Raw genomic sequence first — 17,742 nt, forward strand, 5'->3', positions numbered from 1 at the left:
TCTCTGTTGGAAGGGATCCCAAGGGTTATCTAGTCCAACCCCCGGCAATGCAGGGATCTCAGCTAAAGCATCCATGACAGATGACCATCTAACCTCTGCTTAAGACCCTCCAAGGAAGGAGAGTCCACAACCTCCCTAGGGAGACCGTTCCACTGTTGAAGGTCTCTTACTGTCAGAAAGTTCTTCCTGATGTTTAGTCGGAATTTCCTTTCTTGTAACTTGAAACCATTGGTTCGAGTTCTGCCCTCCAGAGCAGGAGAAAACAAACTTGCTCCCTTTTCCATGGGACAGCCCTTGAGATATTTGAAGATGGTGGTCGTATCTCATTCTCCTCCTTTCCAGGCTAAAGATACCCATTTCCTTCAACCGCTCCTCATAAGGCTTGGTTTCCAGACCCTTGATCATCTTGGTCACCCTCCTCTGCACACGTTCCAGCTTGTCAACACCCTTCCTAAATTGTGGCACCCGGAATTGGACACAGTATTCCAGGTGTCGTCTGACCAGGCAGAACAGAGTGTGACTATTATTTCCCTTGAACTGGACGCTATACTTCTGTTGATGCAGCCTAGAATAGCATTAGCCTTTTTTGCTGCTGCGTCACACTGTTGACTCATGTTAAGTTTGTGGTCCACTAAGACGCCTAGATCCTTTTCACATGTACTACTAGTAAGCCAGGGACGCGGGTGGCGCTGTGGGTAAAACCTCAGTGCCTAGGACTTGCCGATCGTAAGGTCGGCGGTTCGAATCCCCACAGCGGGGTGAGCTCCCGTCGTTCGGTCCCGGCTCCTGCCAACCTAGCAGTTCGAAAGCACCCCTAAGTGCAAGTACAGTGGTGCCTCGCAAGACGAAAATAATCCGTTCCGCGAGTCTCTTCGTCTAGCGGTTTTTTCGTCTTGTGAAGCAACCCTATTAGTGGCTTAGCGGATTAGCGCTATTAGCGGTTTAGCGGCTTAGCAGCTATTAAAGGCTTAGTGGCTTAGCGGCTAAAATGCTATTAGCGGCTTAGAAAAAGGGGGGGGAGCGAAAAAAATCGCAAGACTCGCAAGACGTTTCCGTCTTGCGAAGCAAGCCCATAGGGAAATTCATCTTGCGAAGCGCATCGAAAAACGGAAAACCCTTTCGTCTAGCGGGTTTTTCGTCTTGCGAGGCATTCGTCTTGCGGGGCACCACTGTAAATAGGGACCGTTTTATAGCGGGAAGGTAACGGCGTTCCGTGTGCGGCGCTGGTGCTGGCTCGCCAGGCGCAGCTTCGTCACGCTGGCCACGTGACCCGGAAGTGTCTTCGGACAGCTCCGGCTCCTGGCCTCTTGAGCGAGATGAGCACGCAACCCTAGAGTCGGTCACGACTGGCCTAAGGGCAGGGGTACCTTTACCTTTTTACTAGTAAGCCAGGTGTCCCCAATCATCTTATATTTGTTCATCTGGTTCTTCCCGCCTAAGTGCAGAACCTGACATTTGTCCCTGTTGAAATCAATTTTGTTAGCTTGGGCCCAGTTCTCCAATCTGTTCAGGTCATTTTGAATTACGATTCTGTCTTCTGCGGCATTCATTACCCCTCCCAGTTTGGTGTCATCTACACATTCGATGAGCATCCCCGCAATTCCTTCCACGAGATCTTGCTTGAAGCTGGCAGCACGTTACTCCAGTAAGCGTTGAAACAGGACTGGCCGCCTGTGATGGCCTGGGATTCCGATTCGGAGGATGAAACAGAGGAATCCCAGCCTGCACAGGAGTCCCCGCCTCCAGGGCCGGCTGAACTGGGGCAAGGCCTAGATGCTGAAGAGCCTGCACCTGTGGCAGTGCATCAGGAGCTGGCCCCAGGTGAAGCCCTTCTGGCCCCAGAGAGGCTTGACGACTCAGTGGCCACAGGTGAGCCTCCTCCAGGGCCCAGTAACCCTTCGGCCTCTCCTGATCTGCAGAGGCTTAGAGCAGAGAGGCGAAGGGAACTGGTTGCCCCCAGGAGGAGTGCTCGCCTTAAGGCCAGAGGAGGCGGGGCTCCTGGGGGCCGGGACCGCCCCTGGCCTTAGAAGAGGATAAAAGCCCAGTCAGCCCGGCCCCAGGTTGCGGGAGCAACGTCGTTGTTGGCTTCGGACCTTCCTGCGTTCCTGATCCCTGCTCGGCCTCCTGTTCCTGACTATCCGGTACTCCTGTTCCCTGCTCGGCTTCCTGTTCCTGACTATCCGATACTCCTGTTCCCTGCTCGGCCTCCTGTTCCCGACCATCCGGTGTTCCTGTTCCCTGCACAGCCTCCTGTTCCAGCGTTCCTGTTCACCGCCCGGCTCTCTGCCTCGGACCTTGCCCCTCTTTGTGTGGACTCGGCTACACCCAAGGTACCTTACCCCCGGGACCAGCACAGTTTGCTCCCGCCACACCCACACTCCCCCTTCGTAGGGGTGCGTTCGGGAAGAGCCAGAGGCCATGGCTGAACAGGCGGCTGCACTGGTGGCTTTGGCCCAGGAGAACCAGGCCTTGTCTCACACCGTGCAGCAGCTCAGTGACGCGGTTGTGGCACTTCAGCAACGCTTGGAAGCCCTACCGGCTCCTGGGGCCGATGCCCCGGCTCCGGGCAAGTACCCAGTGGCTTTGCCTGAGAAATTTGATGGAGCCCCGGCCAGCTTTCCCATGTTCCTGGCCCAGGCCAAGCTGTATATTCAGGGGCGAGCCCGGAACTTTCCTGACGACCGCACCAAGGTGCACTTTTTGATTAGTTTGTTAAAGGACCAGGCGGCCAAGTGGGCGTTGCCGCTACTCAGGCAAGACTCCCCCTTGCTGGCAGACTATACGGGGTTTTGCAATCGTTTGGAGGCCGCGTTCGGCAACCCCCAGAAAGAGAGTCAAGCCAACCGGGCGATTCGGCATTTGAAACAGGGCAAGTCCACGGTGGCCACATATACCACGGAGTTTCGGCTGTTGGCACAGGACTTGACCTGGAATGACTCGGCACTGCGGGACCAGTATCTCGAAGGGCTTTCGGACGAGGTACTGGACCAGTTGGCCACAATGGAACGCCCCACCACGCTGGACACTCTCATTCAACGGAGTCTACAAATAGACGACCGGTTGGAGGATCGTCGTCAGGCCCGGGGTCGCCGACACTTCCAGTTCACGGCACCAGCTTTTTCCGGCAGCCCCACGGTCACAACTGATTTAACGGAGGAGCCTATGCAGCTCGGGGCAGTGCGGCCACGCCTTTCCCCTGCAGAGAAGGCGCGGCGTCGGGAGGGAAATCTCTGTCTTTACTGTGGCGGAAGTGGACACTTCGCTCGGTCCTGCCCTGAGAAACGCCAGCCGCAGGGAAACCGCCAACCCCAGTAGCTGATGGCCCTAGCTACCGGGGGTCCCAAACCGTACAGAATGGGCCCGCACCAATGGACTTGCAACATCTTATGGTTTCGGTACGTTTATACCCTCCAGGTGGGCCCTGGATCCTCACCCATGCTTTGGTAGATTCAGGGGCAACCCGCTCCTATATGGACGCTGCTTTTGCCGCCCATCATCAGGTGCCACTTCGGAACAAGCCAGTACCGGTCCAGGTGGAAGCGATTGACGGACGACTTCTGCGTTCAGGTGCCGTTACTCAGGAGACCCAGCCCCTGGTCCTGTGTCTCCAGCAGCACCGGGAGTTGTGAACTTTGGACATTGCCTCTATGCCCCGCTTCCCCCTGGTGCTCGGGATGGACTGGCTGGAAGCCCACAACGTTCAGATTGACTGGGTCAAACGGACCGTGCACTTCCCAGACCCATGTTCCCATGCTCAATCCGGAACGCTGGCGGCCGCGCCCTCAGAGGAGGCAGCACCCACGCTCCCAGCCGTGTACCAGGACTACCAGGACGTGTTCGAGGAACGGGGGGCAGACCAGCTGCCGCCGCATCGGCCTTTTGACTGCGGCATAGACCTCCAACCCGGAGCGCCTTTACCAGTGAGTCGCTTATATTCCCTAACAGAGCCAGAGCGCGAGGCTTTGCAGGACTTCTTGCGCAAGAACCTGGAGCGTGGGTTCATTAGGCCTTCCACCTCGCCTACCGCGGCACCAGTGCTTTTCGTTAAGAAGAAATGTGGGGAACTCCGCCCTTGCCATGATTACCGAGCCCTGAACAAAATCACCGTCCCAGACCGGTACCCCTTGCCCCTTATCTCGGAGCTGCTGGAGCGGGTGCAAGGGGCACAGGTGTTCACCAAGCTGGACCTCCGGGGGGCCTACAACTTGATTCGGATCCGAGCCGGGGATGAGTGGAAGACAGCGTTTGGGACCCGGTACGGGCAGTTCGAATATTTGGTTATGCCTTTCGGTTTGTGCAACGCGCCTGCTGTGTTTCAACGCTACATCAACCACGTGTTTCAGGACTTGTTAGACAAGTACGTGGTGGTGTATTTGGATGACATACTGATTTACTCCCGTGACCCGGCTCGCCATGAGGGACATGTCCGGACCGTGCTGCAGCGCTTGCGTGAGCACCGTTTGTACGCAAAGCTCAGCAAGTGCGAGTTCCATCAGCGGACTGTGGACTTCCTTGGTCACCGGCTCTCTCCAGATGGGGTGCAAATGGACCCGGGGAAGGTGACAGCGGTTCAAGAATGGGCGGCACCCCGGAACCGCAAGGACCTACAGCGTTTCCTGGGGTTCGCCAATTACTACCGGACCTTCATCGCTGATTATGCTCATCGCACCACCCCGTTGACCCGGCTACTGCGCCCAAAGACGCCGTTTTCCTGGGACAAGGAGGCAGAGGAGGCGTTTCAGGGGTTGAAGGCCTGTTTCCAGAGGGCACCAATCTTACAACATCCTGACCCCTCTCGACCCTTTGTGGTGGAGACCGACGCTTCCAGTACGGCTCTCGGTGCCGTCTTGTCTCAACAGATTGGTCCTGAAGCGCCACTCTTACCCTGTGCCTTCTATTCCCGCCAGCTCCTACCAGCGGAGCGTAACTATACTGTGTGGGAGCGGGAACTACTGGCCATCAAGGTAGCCTTTGAGGTCTGGCGCCACCATCTTGAGGGGGCACGACATCCGGTGGAGGTGAGAACCGACCACCGGAACCTGGAGTACCTCCAGACCACCCGCAAGATGAACCAAAGACAGATCCGGTGGGCGTTGTTCTTTTCCCGGTTCCAGTTCCGGATCCGCTACATCCCTAGCTCTCAGAATCAGAAGGCGGATGCCCTGTCCCGGAAACCTGAAGACAACGCAGACACGGTACAGCAAGCGGAACCCACCACGATCCTACCTCCGGCTGCATTCCTGGCCACCCAGGAGGCGCAGCCACTGCAGGTTCGGGTGCGGGAACAGCAGCGGGTCGACGCTTGGGCCCAGGAACGACTCCGGGAGCTGGCTGAAGGGTCCAGCCCACAGTATCCGGGGCTGGTCCTGCATCAGGGCCTTCTGCTGCACCACGGTCGTCTGTACATCCCGCCAGGGCCACTACGGCTGGAGGTTCTCCGGATGGCCCATGATGCCCCAGCAGCGGGGCACTTTGGACGGTATCGGACCACCCATCTGGTCAGTCGAGAGTTTTGGTGGCCCCGCCTGAAGGCTGACGTGGCTCGCTACGTTACTGGTTGTGATGTCTGCCGGCGCGCCAAGGGACCTACCGGGCGACCCCCCGGCCTACTTCAGCCATTGCCAGTTCCACCGCACCCTTGGCACACGGTTTCGTTGGACTTTGTAGTGGACTTACCCTCGTCTCGTGGCTGTACCTGCCTTCTGGTTTTCTCCGACCATTTCACCAAGATGGTGCACTGCGCTCCCTGTCCATCTGTACCCACAGCCAAGGAAACTGCTCAGCTGTACCTTCAGCATGTCTTCCGCCTGCATGGCCTACCTGAGCGCGTGGTGTCCGACCGGGGCGTTCAGTTCACATCCCGGTTCTGGCGAGCACTACACCAGACCCTCGGGACGGAGGTCTGCCTCTCGTCAGCCTACCACCCACAGACCGATGGCCAGACGGAACGGGCGAACGCGGTGCTGGAGCAGTACCTCCGGTGTTACTGCAGCTACCAGCAGGATGACTGGGTCGACCACCTGGCATTGGCGGAGTTCGCCTACAATAACGCGGTGAATGCGTCCACCCAGCAGACCCCATTCCAGGCCAGTTATGGTTATCATCCACGGCTGTTTCCAGAGGTGCTGCCGACATCCGCAGTCCCGGCGGTGACGGAGTGGCTTCAAGAGCTCCAGTCCCAGCAACAGCTTTTGGTGGAGCAACTGCACCAGGCCAAGGAAGCGTACAAGGCCCAGGCCGACCGCCACCGCCAGGTGGGGCCGGAACTTCGCGTCGGTGACCTGGTTTGGCTCTCCACTCGCCACCTCCACCCCTCTCGACCTTCGCGGAAGTTGGACGCCCGCTTCACCGGCCCGTTCCCTATCGTAGACCAAGTCTCTCCTGTGGCATTTCGTCTCCGGTTACCCGCAACCCTGAAGGTTCACCCGGTCTTCCACAGGTCCCTTTTGAGTCCGGTGGCCCCACCCGACGAGTTCCACCCGAACCGTCCCCGACCGCAGCCAGTGTTGGTTCGGGGAGAGCCTGAGTACGAGGTGGAACGCATCCTGGACTCCCGATACCGCAGGGGAAAGCTGCAGTATCTCATTGACTGGAAGGGGTACGGACCGGAGGACCGTTCCTGGGAACCAGCGGCCAACGTCCACGCACCTGCCTGCCTCCGAGAGTTCCATGCGACGTACCCCGGCAAGCCGGGTCCGGACCCTCAGTTGAGGGGGGGGCCTGGGAGGGGGGATGGTGTGATGGCCTGGGATTCCGATTCGGAGGATGAAACAGAGGAATCCCAGCCTGCACAGGAGTCCCCGCCTCCAGGGCCGGCTGAACTGGGGCAAGGCCTAGATGCTGAAGAGCCTGCACCTGTGGCAGTGCATCAGGAGCTGGCCCCAGGTGAAGCCCTTCTGGCCCCAGAGAGGCTTGACGACTCAGTGGCCACAGGTGAGCCTCCTCCAGGGCCCAGTAACCCTTCGGCCTCTCCTGATCTGCAGAGGCTTAGAGCAGAGAGGCGAAGGGAACTGGTTGCCCCCAGGAGGAGTGCTCGCCTTAAGGCCAGAGGAGGCGGGGCTCCTGGGGGCCGGGACCGCCCCTGGCCTTAGAAGAGGATAAAAGCCCAGTCAGCCCGGCCCCAGGTTGCGGGAGCAACGTCGTTGTTGGCTTCGGACCTTCCTGCGTTCCTGATCCCTGCTCGGCCTCCTGTTCCTGACTATCCGGTACTCCTGTTCCCTGCTCGGCTTCCTGTTCCTGACTATCCGATACTCCTGTTCCCTGCTCGGCCTCCTGTTCCCGACCATCCGGTGTTCCTGTTCCCTGCACAGCCTCCTGTTCCAGCGTTCCTGTTCACCGCCCGGCTCTCTGCCTCGGACCTTGCCCCTCTTCGTGTGGACTCGGCTACACCCAAGGTACCTTACCCCCGGGACCAGCACACCGCCCTTGATTACAATCTCATCATTTTAATCATGAGCGTAGTGGACAGTGATGAATGGAGAGGAGCATAGCAGCAGTGTAACGGGTGACCACCACAAATGCGGTGATAACAGGGCTTTCAAGTTTCACCGTTCCTTCTGACAGATTAGCAGAGTGAAAATCGTATTCTGTGACTGTCAGTCCATCCCAATAAATTCAACATCGTGTTACATGCTGATGCTGTGTGTGTGTGTACAGGATATATCTCAATCAATACAGCCCTCTACATTTGGGGCTTCCCTCAAGGGTGTGTCTATGGGTGCTATCACAAAAGTGTGAAAGTTTGAAAGAGATGCTAACATGACCGCTCTCTTGAGCATTCTGAAATGAAATTTGTAGCATATACAGTGGTGCCTCGCAAGACGAAATTAATTCGTTCCGCGAGTTTTGTCGTCTTGCGATTTTTTTCGTCTTGCGAAGCACGGTGTCGGGAAAGTTTTGGAAAAGCTTCAAAAATCACCAAAGTCTTTAAAAACCTTCAAAAACCACCAAAGTCTTTAAAAAAAGCTTCAAAAACCACCAAAGTCTTTAAAAAACTTGCTCCTCGAAGTCAAGTCGCAAGTGTATTAACGGTGTTAAGAAAAAGGAAAACAAACTTGCAAGACGTTTCCGTCTTGCGAAGCAAGCCCATAGGGAAAATTGTCTTGCGAAGCAGCTCAAAAAACAAAAAACCCTTTCGTCTAGTGAGTTTTTTGTTTTGCGAGGCATTCGTCTTGCAAGGTACCACTGTATCTGCCTGATAGCTAGTGTTAAATTTGAACTTCAGCTTAGTCCCTGCGCTTCTGGTGGGGTGGGAGGACAAAAATGCAAAAAAACACAACCTCTAGTGCCTTTTTTTTTTTTAAGCGTTTTGCCTTACTAATGAAATGTATTTTGAAGCTGCTCCAAGTTTGACCCTTTTGTTTTTACTGTTTTTGTAGAATCATAGAATTGTAGAGTTGGAAGGGACTGTGAGGGTCATCTAGCCCAACCCCTTGCAATGCAGGAATCTTCCTTGTCCAGCGTGGGACTTGAACCCACAACCCTGACTTTAAGAGTCGTATGCTGTACGGACTGAGCTATCCACTATCTGCTATTGTCCTGTGAGTTTTCCCTTCCTAGGCATTGGGGGGGGGGGTAGGATGAAATAAACTTGCATATCTGAAAGGTTTGTCCCATTTAACCTTATTTCCTTTTCTTTCTTTCTTTCTTTCTTTCTTTCTTTCTTTCTTTCTTTCTTTCTCTTTCTTTACCCCCCTTCTCTTCATGCTTATATTGTATTTAGATGAAAGTCTTGGTTTGTACAAAAAAAATAGGAAAATATATTTAATATTAACTTTTGTAATTCTCTCTATAAACCCTAATAAAATGTATTCAGTTTGTGTGTGTGTGTGTGTGTGTGTGTGTGAAAAGTTTGCCACAGGGCCCACAGCACTGAGACGAACCCCATTGGTTTATAATTATTTATTTACCGTATTTTTCGCTCCACAAGACACACTTTCCCCCTCCTAAAAAGTAAGGGGAAATGTGTGTGTGCGTCTTATGGAGCGAATGCAGGGGGGAGGCTGGCAGGAAAAGCCCCCAAGAGCCACACACAAGCTCTGTGCGGCTCTTGCGGGCTTTTCCCCAGGAGGGAGAAGGGACTGACGCGGCCAGTCAGTCCCTTCTCCCTCCTCGTAGGAAAGGCCACAGGAGCCATGCGCTCATTAAAGGGTGTGCGGTTCCTGTGGGCTTTTGCGGGAGGTGGGGGTATTGCCATAGCCACGCGCAGCCCCTCCAGCAGGGAGGGGCTGCGCGCGGCTATGGCTTCCTTAGCCCCGCACAGCCTCTCCTGGCTGGAGAGGTTATGCGCGGCTAAAGAGGAAGCCAAGACAGCCAGCGGGATGGATCCTGCTCACTGTCTTGGCTTCTTTGCTCTTTGGGGCTGGGGGGGGGACCCAAGCTTCCCCTGTCAGCCCTGAGCAGCTCTGGGAGAAGCGGACAGGCTGCGTGTAGCCTGTCCGCTGCTCTTTGGGGCTGGGGGGGGGATAATATTTTTTTTCTTGATTTCCCCCTCTGAAAACTAGGTGCGCCTTATGGTCCGGTGCGCCCAGTGGCGTAGCGTGGGGGGTGCAGGGGGGGCCGGCCGCAACATCTGGGTTTAGGGCAAATCCACAGGTTAGGGGGCGCAAATCCACGGGTTAGGGGGCGCAAATCCACGGGTTAGGGGGCACAAATTACTTGCCTTGCCCCGGGTGCTGACAACCCACGCTACGCCACTGGGTGCGCCTTATGGAGCGAAAAATACGGTACTTCCCTTTGGTGCCCAAGATGAAGGGCAAGTTGTACGGAAGCCAAGCAGACCAGCAGTTGACAGAATAGAATCCTCAATCGTGCCTGAAAGCAAGGAAAGTCACAAGGCACACACTATTCTGTCTCCTGGCACTTTCCACCGCTGCCTACTTCACAGTATCCGCTGCCTGAGGTGTCTGTCTCCCTCCAAGCGGAGGCAGCTGGGGGCCAGTCTTCTTCACAGCCCTCCCTCCTTTCAGCAGGGCACCCAACCTCAAGCACCAACCAGACCCAGGCCTGCTTAGCTAACACTGCAAGGGACTGGATGCAGATAGCTTTATGAATTGCGGCTTCTACGAGGTGTGAATGAACTTGCTGTTCCGGTTTGCCTTCCCCTCCCAATCAGCTTATTAAGGACCTCACCTAGTCATGAGGAAAAACTGCTTGGGGTGGCAGATGGCACCCGAGATAATTGTGGTTACAGGAATGAAGAAACAAATGTGTGTGCATTTGGGTGGATGGTGGAACCTAAATATTAGTAGAATTGTGTGCCAGTTCTGGAAGTGTGTGTACCTATAAAGAGGAGTCTCTGTTGTATTGTGATTTATGGGCTTCCTCCTTTCTGCTTTCCATTAGATGCTTTTGAAAATAAACAGCTGAGGTTTCTCCATAGAAATAAGTTGGGCTTTTTTGGATTGCTGTTTTTTTAATTTAGATTTTCAGATTTACAAACAATCATCAAGCAAACAAATAAAACCATTTCCACACGTTCCCTTGGACTTCCCTTCTCCCCGTCTGTGGGTAATTTTGTTAACTTTTTCTCCCGCTTCTTCTCTGTCAATCCAATTCTATTAAATCTCCAATAAAACCACAGTCCAACTTTTAACTACAAGTGTCATTCCAATCCTACTAATAACCTTAATTGTTTACTATATATATATATATATATATATCTGTGTGTGTGTGTGTGTGTGTGTGTGTGTGTGTGTATAATTTCCCATTCCTTATTAAAATTTTGGTCTTCCTGATTCCTAATCCCTCCGGTCAATTTTGCCATTTCCACATAGTCCATCAGTTTAATCTGCCATTCTTCTCTGGTAGGTGTGGTGGCTCACAACATAGGGAATGTGCCATAGTTGTGGTTTTGGAAAGAAAGGCAAGGTGTAACTATTTTAAAGAAATGAGGTTCATGGGAAACTTGGGCTGAAGCAGGCAAGGCTTAGAAATTTGCATAATTTACCATCTTGCTGAAACTATTACTTGTCAATGTCTGATAGCATGTGCAGAATTCTGGGAATATTTTCGAGGAAGCACTTTGATGAAAGCATTTTTAATGTTTTAATTGGGAAGCACTAAATGCATGTTCAGAGGCTATTCTGAAATAAGCAAAAGTGAGACTTGCATAGATTTCAAACTGTGTATGTAAATGTAATATAGCACCTTAACCAAATTGCACATTGTCAAACTTCTCAAATTTATACTTGCAAGCCATCCTGCATTGGTTCATCAGGACTACTTTTGCTGGTGCAGCAGATAATATTCTGTAATGTCTCTGGTGCATATCACTTGCAATTTTCCAGTCTCTCTTTCTCATTCCTGCTGGAAGATCAGGAACTTTGCCATTGAGTCTTCCTCCATGTAAGGCACTCTCAACTGTACATGAAGCAGGTTGCTGCATCCAGGTTTTTTTCTGATACAAGCAACCATGCAGTGAATTCATTGCAGTGATAATTTCTGTTCGTGTAGAGATCAAATTGCAATGTATTCAAGTTCTGTACCTTCAGATTTCCCTCATATAGGCATATCGGTGTTTTCAGGGCCAGATTTAGGTTTGATAAGGCCCTAAGCTACTGAAGGTAATGGGGCCCTTTATATGTCCAGCTGTCCTTTGTCAACAACACTGTCACTGTTTTTTGTGTTGAATATAAGCTATATGGTAATTTTGAGGGGGGCGGGACACGGGGGGCGCTGTGGGTAAAAGCCTCAGTGCCTAGGGCTTGCCGATCGAAAGGTCGGCGGTTCGAATCCCCGCGGTGGGGTGCGCTCCCGTCGTTCGGTCCCAGCGCCTGCCAACCTAGCAGTTCAAAAGCACTCCTGCGTGCAAGTAGATAAATAGGGACCACTTACTAGTGGGAAGGTAAACAGCGTTTCCGTGTGCGGCTCTGGCTCGCCAGAGCAGCGATGTCACGCTGGCCACGTGACCCGGAAGTATCTCCGGACAGCGCTGGCCCCCGGCCTCTAGAGTGAGATGGGCACACAACCCTAGAGTCTGTCAAGACTGGCCCATACGGGCAGGGGTACCTTTACCTTTACCTTTAATTTTGAGGGATGCAGGTGGCGCTGTGGGTTAAACCACAGAGCCTAGGACTTGCTGATCAGAAGGTCGGCGGTTTGAATCCCTACTACGGGGTGAGCTCCTGTTGCACGGTCCCAGCTCCTGCCCACCTAGCAGTTTGAAAGCACATCAAAGTGCAAGTAGATAACTAGGTACCGCTCCAGCGGGAAGGTAAACGGCGTTTTCGTGCACTGCTCTGGTTCGCCAGAAGCGGCTTAGTCATGCTGGCCACATAACCCAGAAGCTGTACGCTGGCTCCCTCGGCCAATAAAGCAAAATGAGCGCCGCAACCCCAGAGTTGGTCACGACTGGACCTAATGGTCAGGGGTCCCTTTACCTTTACCTATATGGTAATTTATGGACCTAATAGGTGTCTAAAGCCATTTGCACATAACAAAAATGTATTTTATTGAACTGAAATACAATTAAGAAAAAGTATATTATGAGTGAAATACAATTAAGAAGAAGTATATCAATAGTGAAATAATTATTAAGTTCTAAATTAAAATGATTGGGGGCCCATTACTTACATCATAAGAGCCTACACAACACAAAACACTGTTGCTGTATGTAGGTTTTATTTTATTTGTTTTTTTTAATCTTATATTTTAGAATGTAGATTCAGTTTGTTTTTTTCCTTTAATTTTTTTGCGGTCCCCCCAAGAGAGTGGGGCCCTAAGCTATAGCTTATTTAGCTTATACGTAAATCCGGCACTGGGTGTTTTGCATCCCAATACTATCATTCTTTCAGGACTCACATTTTCTTGTGATTCAAGCTGAGATGCCCAAATTATTAATATTTCAGTTTCAAGAAGTGTCAAGATGCTGTCCATTGTCGTTGCCAAACAAAACATTACTGGTGCAATACCCAGTAACTGTGCGTGCAAAGACTGTAATCTTGCACCTTTCTTTTCCTATTGATTCTTGCCAGGAACCATAGGCAGGAAGACTGCTGTTGCCCAGGCATATAGTCCCAGCCTACAAAAGGAGTGTCTTTAACACCCCCAGGGGCTAAGCTTATCAGGACAGGAGCTGGGAAAGCCATGGATTTCACTAGGCCATGGAATCTCCTGCCAAAATTTCAGGAATAAGTTTTCAGGCCCATAGACCTCTCAGTCTATGAGAAAATACAGATCGCCACGGATCTTTCTAGAATCTTAGAGGTGCTGTACATTATATTCTTAATGGCCTGGAACTTGTACTATCTGTCTGTGGTAGAAAGGTCTTTCGAAGATCACCCTAGGAAGTGTGATATGAGCTGCTTAGAGCATTGCTCAGTGTAGTAATAATTTTTGTGCTATGCGATTCTTTGTGAGCCTTGCTGGAATATATGTGTTGCGATTGTAATCATATTTTGTCTAGTCTGTTGTAACAATACTTTGTCTATTGCCTTGTAACTTCTTATCGGATGAGGTTGTTACGGTTGAGACCTTCAGCATTTTTGGGGGTTGTTATATAGAGACATCACCTTGCCAACAAAAGCAGAGACATCACCTTGCCAACAAAGGTCCGTATAGTAAAAGCTCTGGTTTTCCCAGTAGTGATGTATGGAAGTGAGAGCTGGACCATAAAGAAGGCTGATCGCCAAAGAATTGATGCTTTTGAATTATGGTGCTGGAGGAGACTCTTGAGAGTCCCATGGACTGCAAGAAGATCAAACCTCTCCATTCTTAGGGAAATCAGCCCTGAGTGATCACTGGAAGGACAGATCGTGAAGCTGAGGCTCCAATAATTTGGCCACCTCATGAGAAGAGAAGACTCCCTGGAAAAGACCCTGATGTTGGGAAAGATGGAGGGCACAAGGAGAAGGGGACAACAGAGGACGAGATGGTTGGACAGTGTTCTTGAAGCTACCAGCATGAGTTTGACCAAACTGCGGGAGGCAGTGGAAGACAGGAGTGCCTGGCGTGCTCTGGTCCATGGGGTCACGAAGAGTCGGACACGACTAAACAACAACAGCCAAGACCAAGATAACACCGCCCGCCTCCCGCATTGGATGGAACTTAAGAGCAAACATAGACTTGAACCCGCCACAGTTAAAAGGGGGAGAGTGGACCACATTGTTTTATTAATCTGTTCCAATATTTCTTTGTCGGCGGCTTTTGAGATGCAATTCACTCCATTCGTGTGAATTCAGCGGCCACTTGTAATGCTCTGCTGCCACCTTCTGGCCAAATATATATTGCATGGCCACCCTCTGAGCAGATGCACCCCTCACTGGGTTGTTGTTCATGGGCGTAGCCCGGATTTTTTGTTGGGAGGGGCAGGCTTTTGTTAGGGAGCAGCAGAACCTTGGATTTGCATTGATCTGTATTGATTTGTATTGACTGGAAGGATAGCTGCCCCCCCTTCCCCCCTTCGCTATGCCCATGCTGTTGTTGGCATCCGTCTGCCTCAAGAGACAATGGAGTGCGCCTCTAGAGGTGAAGTAAAACGGTTGTGTTGCCAGCACTGAAGCCATCTCCCCGAGGCACAAGCCTGGACAGTGTGTCTGGAGGTTCTGGGCTGCCTAGATAGCAAGACCCCGCTGCCTTGGCCTCACTGATGTGGTCCAAAGGAAAGCAGAGCAATGTTTGGCTAGCTCTGCCTTGGAGGAACTAGGAGCCTTGGAGCGGGGGGGGGGGGGGCGGGGCGGGATCCCCATTGATGTCAATAGGGACTCCCCCACCCTCCACAAAATCTCCTAGCTGTGGGGAATAGTAGTGGGAGGGTCTCCCTTGCCAACATGGCCTTCTCAGTAAGAGAGATGCAGGTGGCGCTGTGGGCTAAACAACTGAGCCTCTTGGGCTTGCCAATCGGAAGGTCAGCGGTTCGAATCCCCGTGACGGGGCGAGCTCCCGTTGCTCTGTCCCAGCTTCTGCCAACCTAGCAGTTCGAAAGCGCACCAGTGCAAGTAGATAAATAGGTACCACTGCGGCGGGAAGGTAAACGGCGTTTCCGTGCACTCTGGTTTCCGTCATGGTGTCCTGTTGCGCCAGAAGTGGTTTAGTCATGCTGGCCACATGACCCGGAAAGCTGTCTGTGGACAAACGCCGGCTCCCTCGGCCTGAAAGCAAGATAAGCGCTGCAACTCCATAGTCGCCTTTGACTGGACTTAACCGTCCAGGGGTCCTTTACCTTTTTTACCTTCTCAGTAAGAACTGAGCTCTCCTGTGCCTTGTGGACACGTCAAGTTCCTTGTTCCAGAGCCACACTGCTCTGCCACACACCAATATGAACCTGGAGGTACACCCCCCCTCCCCGGAACAAAAACAGAAAAGAGGTAAGGTTCGGTATTCAGGCCCAAGGACAGGGAAATAAGTTAGGGAAGACAGCCAAGTGGCAGGCAGAAGTCCATCAGGCAGGAGGCAGGTAATTCGAGTAACCGAAGGGAAAATGTGGTGATATCCCCTAAAATGCCAATTTGCCCAGAATGAGGGGGTGCAGCAGACTGAAAACTTTATGGCAGGCAGTGACTTTCTGAAAAGCCTGCTGACTCTAACCCAATAACATTTTGGGGCCGTGTTGAGAATATCCAGAGAGCTGGATATGCCGGACTCCCGATTTGAATTCATAGTGGCGGGGGGGGGGGGGGGGACAAAGGGACACTTGCACAAAAGTGAGCACTTTGCACAGGTAATAAAAACAGCCAATGGGATCTTCTAGAGAAGAATGGAAGGCAGTTCCCTAAGCACTTGGAGGGCAACCAGGAACCTCAGATCTGTGCCCGTGTCAGGAGTGAAGGGTACAAAAACAAAACAACCCATACAGATTGTGGGATGTGAAACACAAGAGCAGTCAAGTACAACATTCCTAGAGTGAACATGTTTACACATGGGGAGGAATGTTTGTCCAGCCAGCAGGTAAACTTCCTGTTTCCTTCTGGGCTGGGACAGACTTCCTCTGCATGTGACTAGAGGTGGGTGTGGCCTCACCTGTGCAGGTAATGACAAAAGCACAGGGCAAGGCAGCCATCTCTCTCTCTTTCATCACATGCATCTAAGAAACAACATCTACTAAGCCAAAGATGCCCTCTTGGCTTCCAGCCAAGAGAGGACAAAGGGACTGTCTTCTTATGAGATAGATTCCAAGTGTATGTTACTTCATTAAGGTAAGTCTGCCTTCTGGGATCTGATTGTGAACAGAATGTAAGTAAACTCTTTTTATACTTTTCTAAAAGACCGTGCCGTCTCTTATATTTTATGAGGGAATAAGGGAAAAATACCAGAACAGTTATTATAGAGGCTTTAGCGAGCCTGAGCAAACGCATCTGTTGCAAAGTTTAAAATGAAGGGAAATGTTACTCTGCTGAAATTGTGGAACTTGTTAACACAAGTTGGATAAGTATATAATCAGACAATATATCATTTCCTGCATCCCTGAACATTCCCACACAGGTGAGCAAAGGAGAAGGGATACCTGGTGCCTGATGCCTCTAATCACCCTTCCTCCATCCATGACGCATTCCCAGAGCAGGAACGCTGAAACACCAATGGCCGCAAACCATTGAATAAACATTCTCATTCTCTCTCTCTCTCTCTCTCTCTCTCTCTCTCTTTTTCTCTCTCTCTCTCTTTCTCTCTCATATGGGTTTATTCATCCAATACTGGTGAGATGCTCAGCTCTGTCCTGTCCTCCTTTGCAGGAGGACAAGCAGAGGGCAGGAAAGAGATCCATTAGCTTTCCATGCAAGGCACTCTGTTGTAAAGCTGCAGCAGGGCTCCATCAGCAAACAAAAATTCAGCCCACGGTCACAACCTCCAAATCCATATCCTGAGGTAAGGAGCGTTGAATTCCACCTACATGATGTAAGGGGGGTGCAGGGAGGAAATAGCCTAATTTCCCTTGTTCTACATTTTGCTAGGGATGCGGGTGGCGCTGTGGGTTCAACCACAGAGCCTAGGACTTGCCGATCAGAAGGTCGACGGTTCGAATCCCCGTGACGGGGTGAGCTCCCGTTGCTTGGTCCCTGCCCCTGCCAACCTAGCAGTTCAAAAGCACGTCAAAGTGCAAGTAGATAAATAGGTACCACTCCGGTGGGAAGGTAAACGGCGTTTCCGTGCGCTGCTCTGGTTCAGCAGAAGCGGCTTAGTCATGCTGGCCACATGACCTGGAAGCTGTACGCCGGCTCCCTCGGCCAATAAAGCGAGATGAGCGCCGCAACCCCAGAGTCGGTCACGACTGGACCTAATGGTCAGGGGTCCCTTTACCTTTACCTACATTTTGCTAGTTATGGGACACGGGGCTCGTCTTTCAACCACTTACAAGATTGATTCTGTTCATTCTCTGGGTTGAGCTAAACCCATCTGTGGTCTATGGCAGCTTTTGCCAAAAAAAAGGTGTTCTCTGTGCTGGTGCTGATGTAGCCCCAGAGAGCATCAGATTGGAGAAGGCTGGTGAGAATTCACTTAATGTTCTTGTCCTGGGTGACATCGCTGACCTTTTCAGTCCATTGTCAGGCCACAAAGGGACTGAACCCTTTGCAAAAGTTGTACTCTGTTGCTGGAATTTGCTGCCATCTGTACGCTGTGAAATCCCTGAACAGCTGTCTGAAGTAAACAGTAATGGGCTGGATGAGGGCCAATAAGCTGGTCAGAGAGATCCTGTTACAAAAGTCCTCAGGCAACCACATTGCTTACCAGTTAGTTTCAAGGCCTGATTCAAAATGCTAGTATTGTATGTGAAGCCTCAAATAAGGAGGCTATTCCCATCCGCTGGGA

This window comes from Podarcis muralis, chromosome 6, assembly GCF_964188315.1.
Source record: "Podarcis muralis chromosome 6, rPodMur119.hap1.1, whole genome shotgun sequence".
In the NCBI taxonomy this organism is placed as follows: Eukaryota; Metazoa; Chordata; class Lepidosauria; order Squamata; family Lacertidae; genus Podarcis; species Podarcis muralis.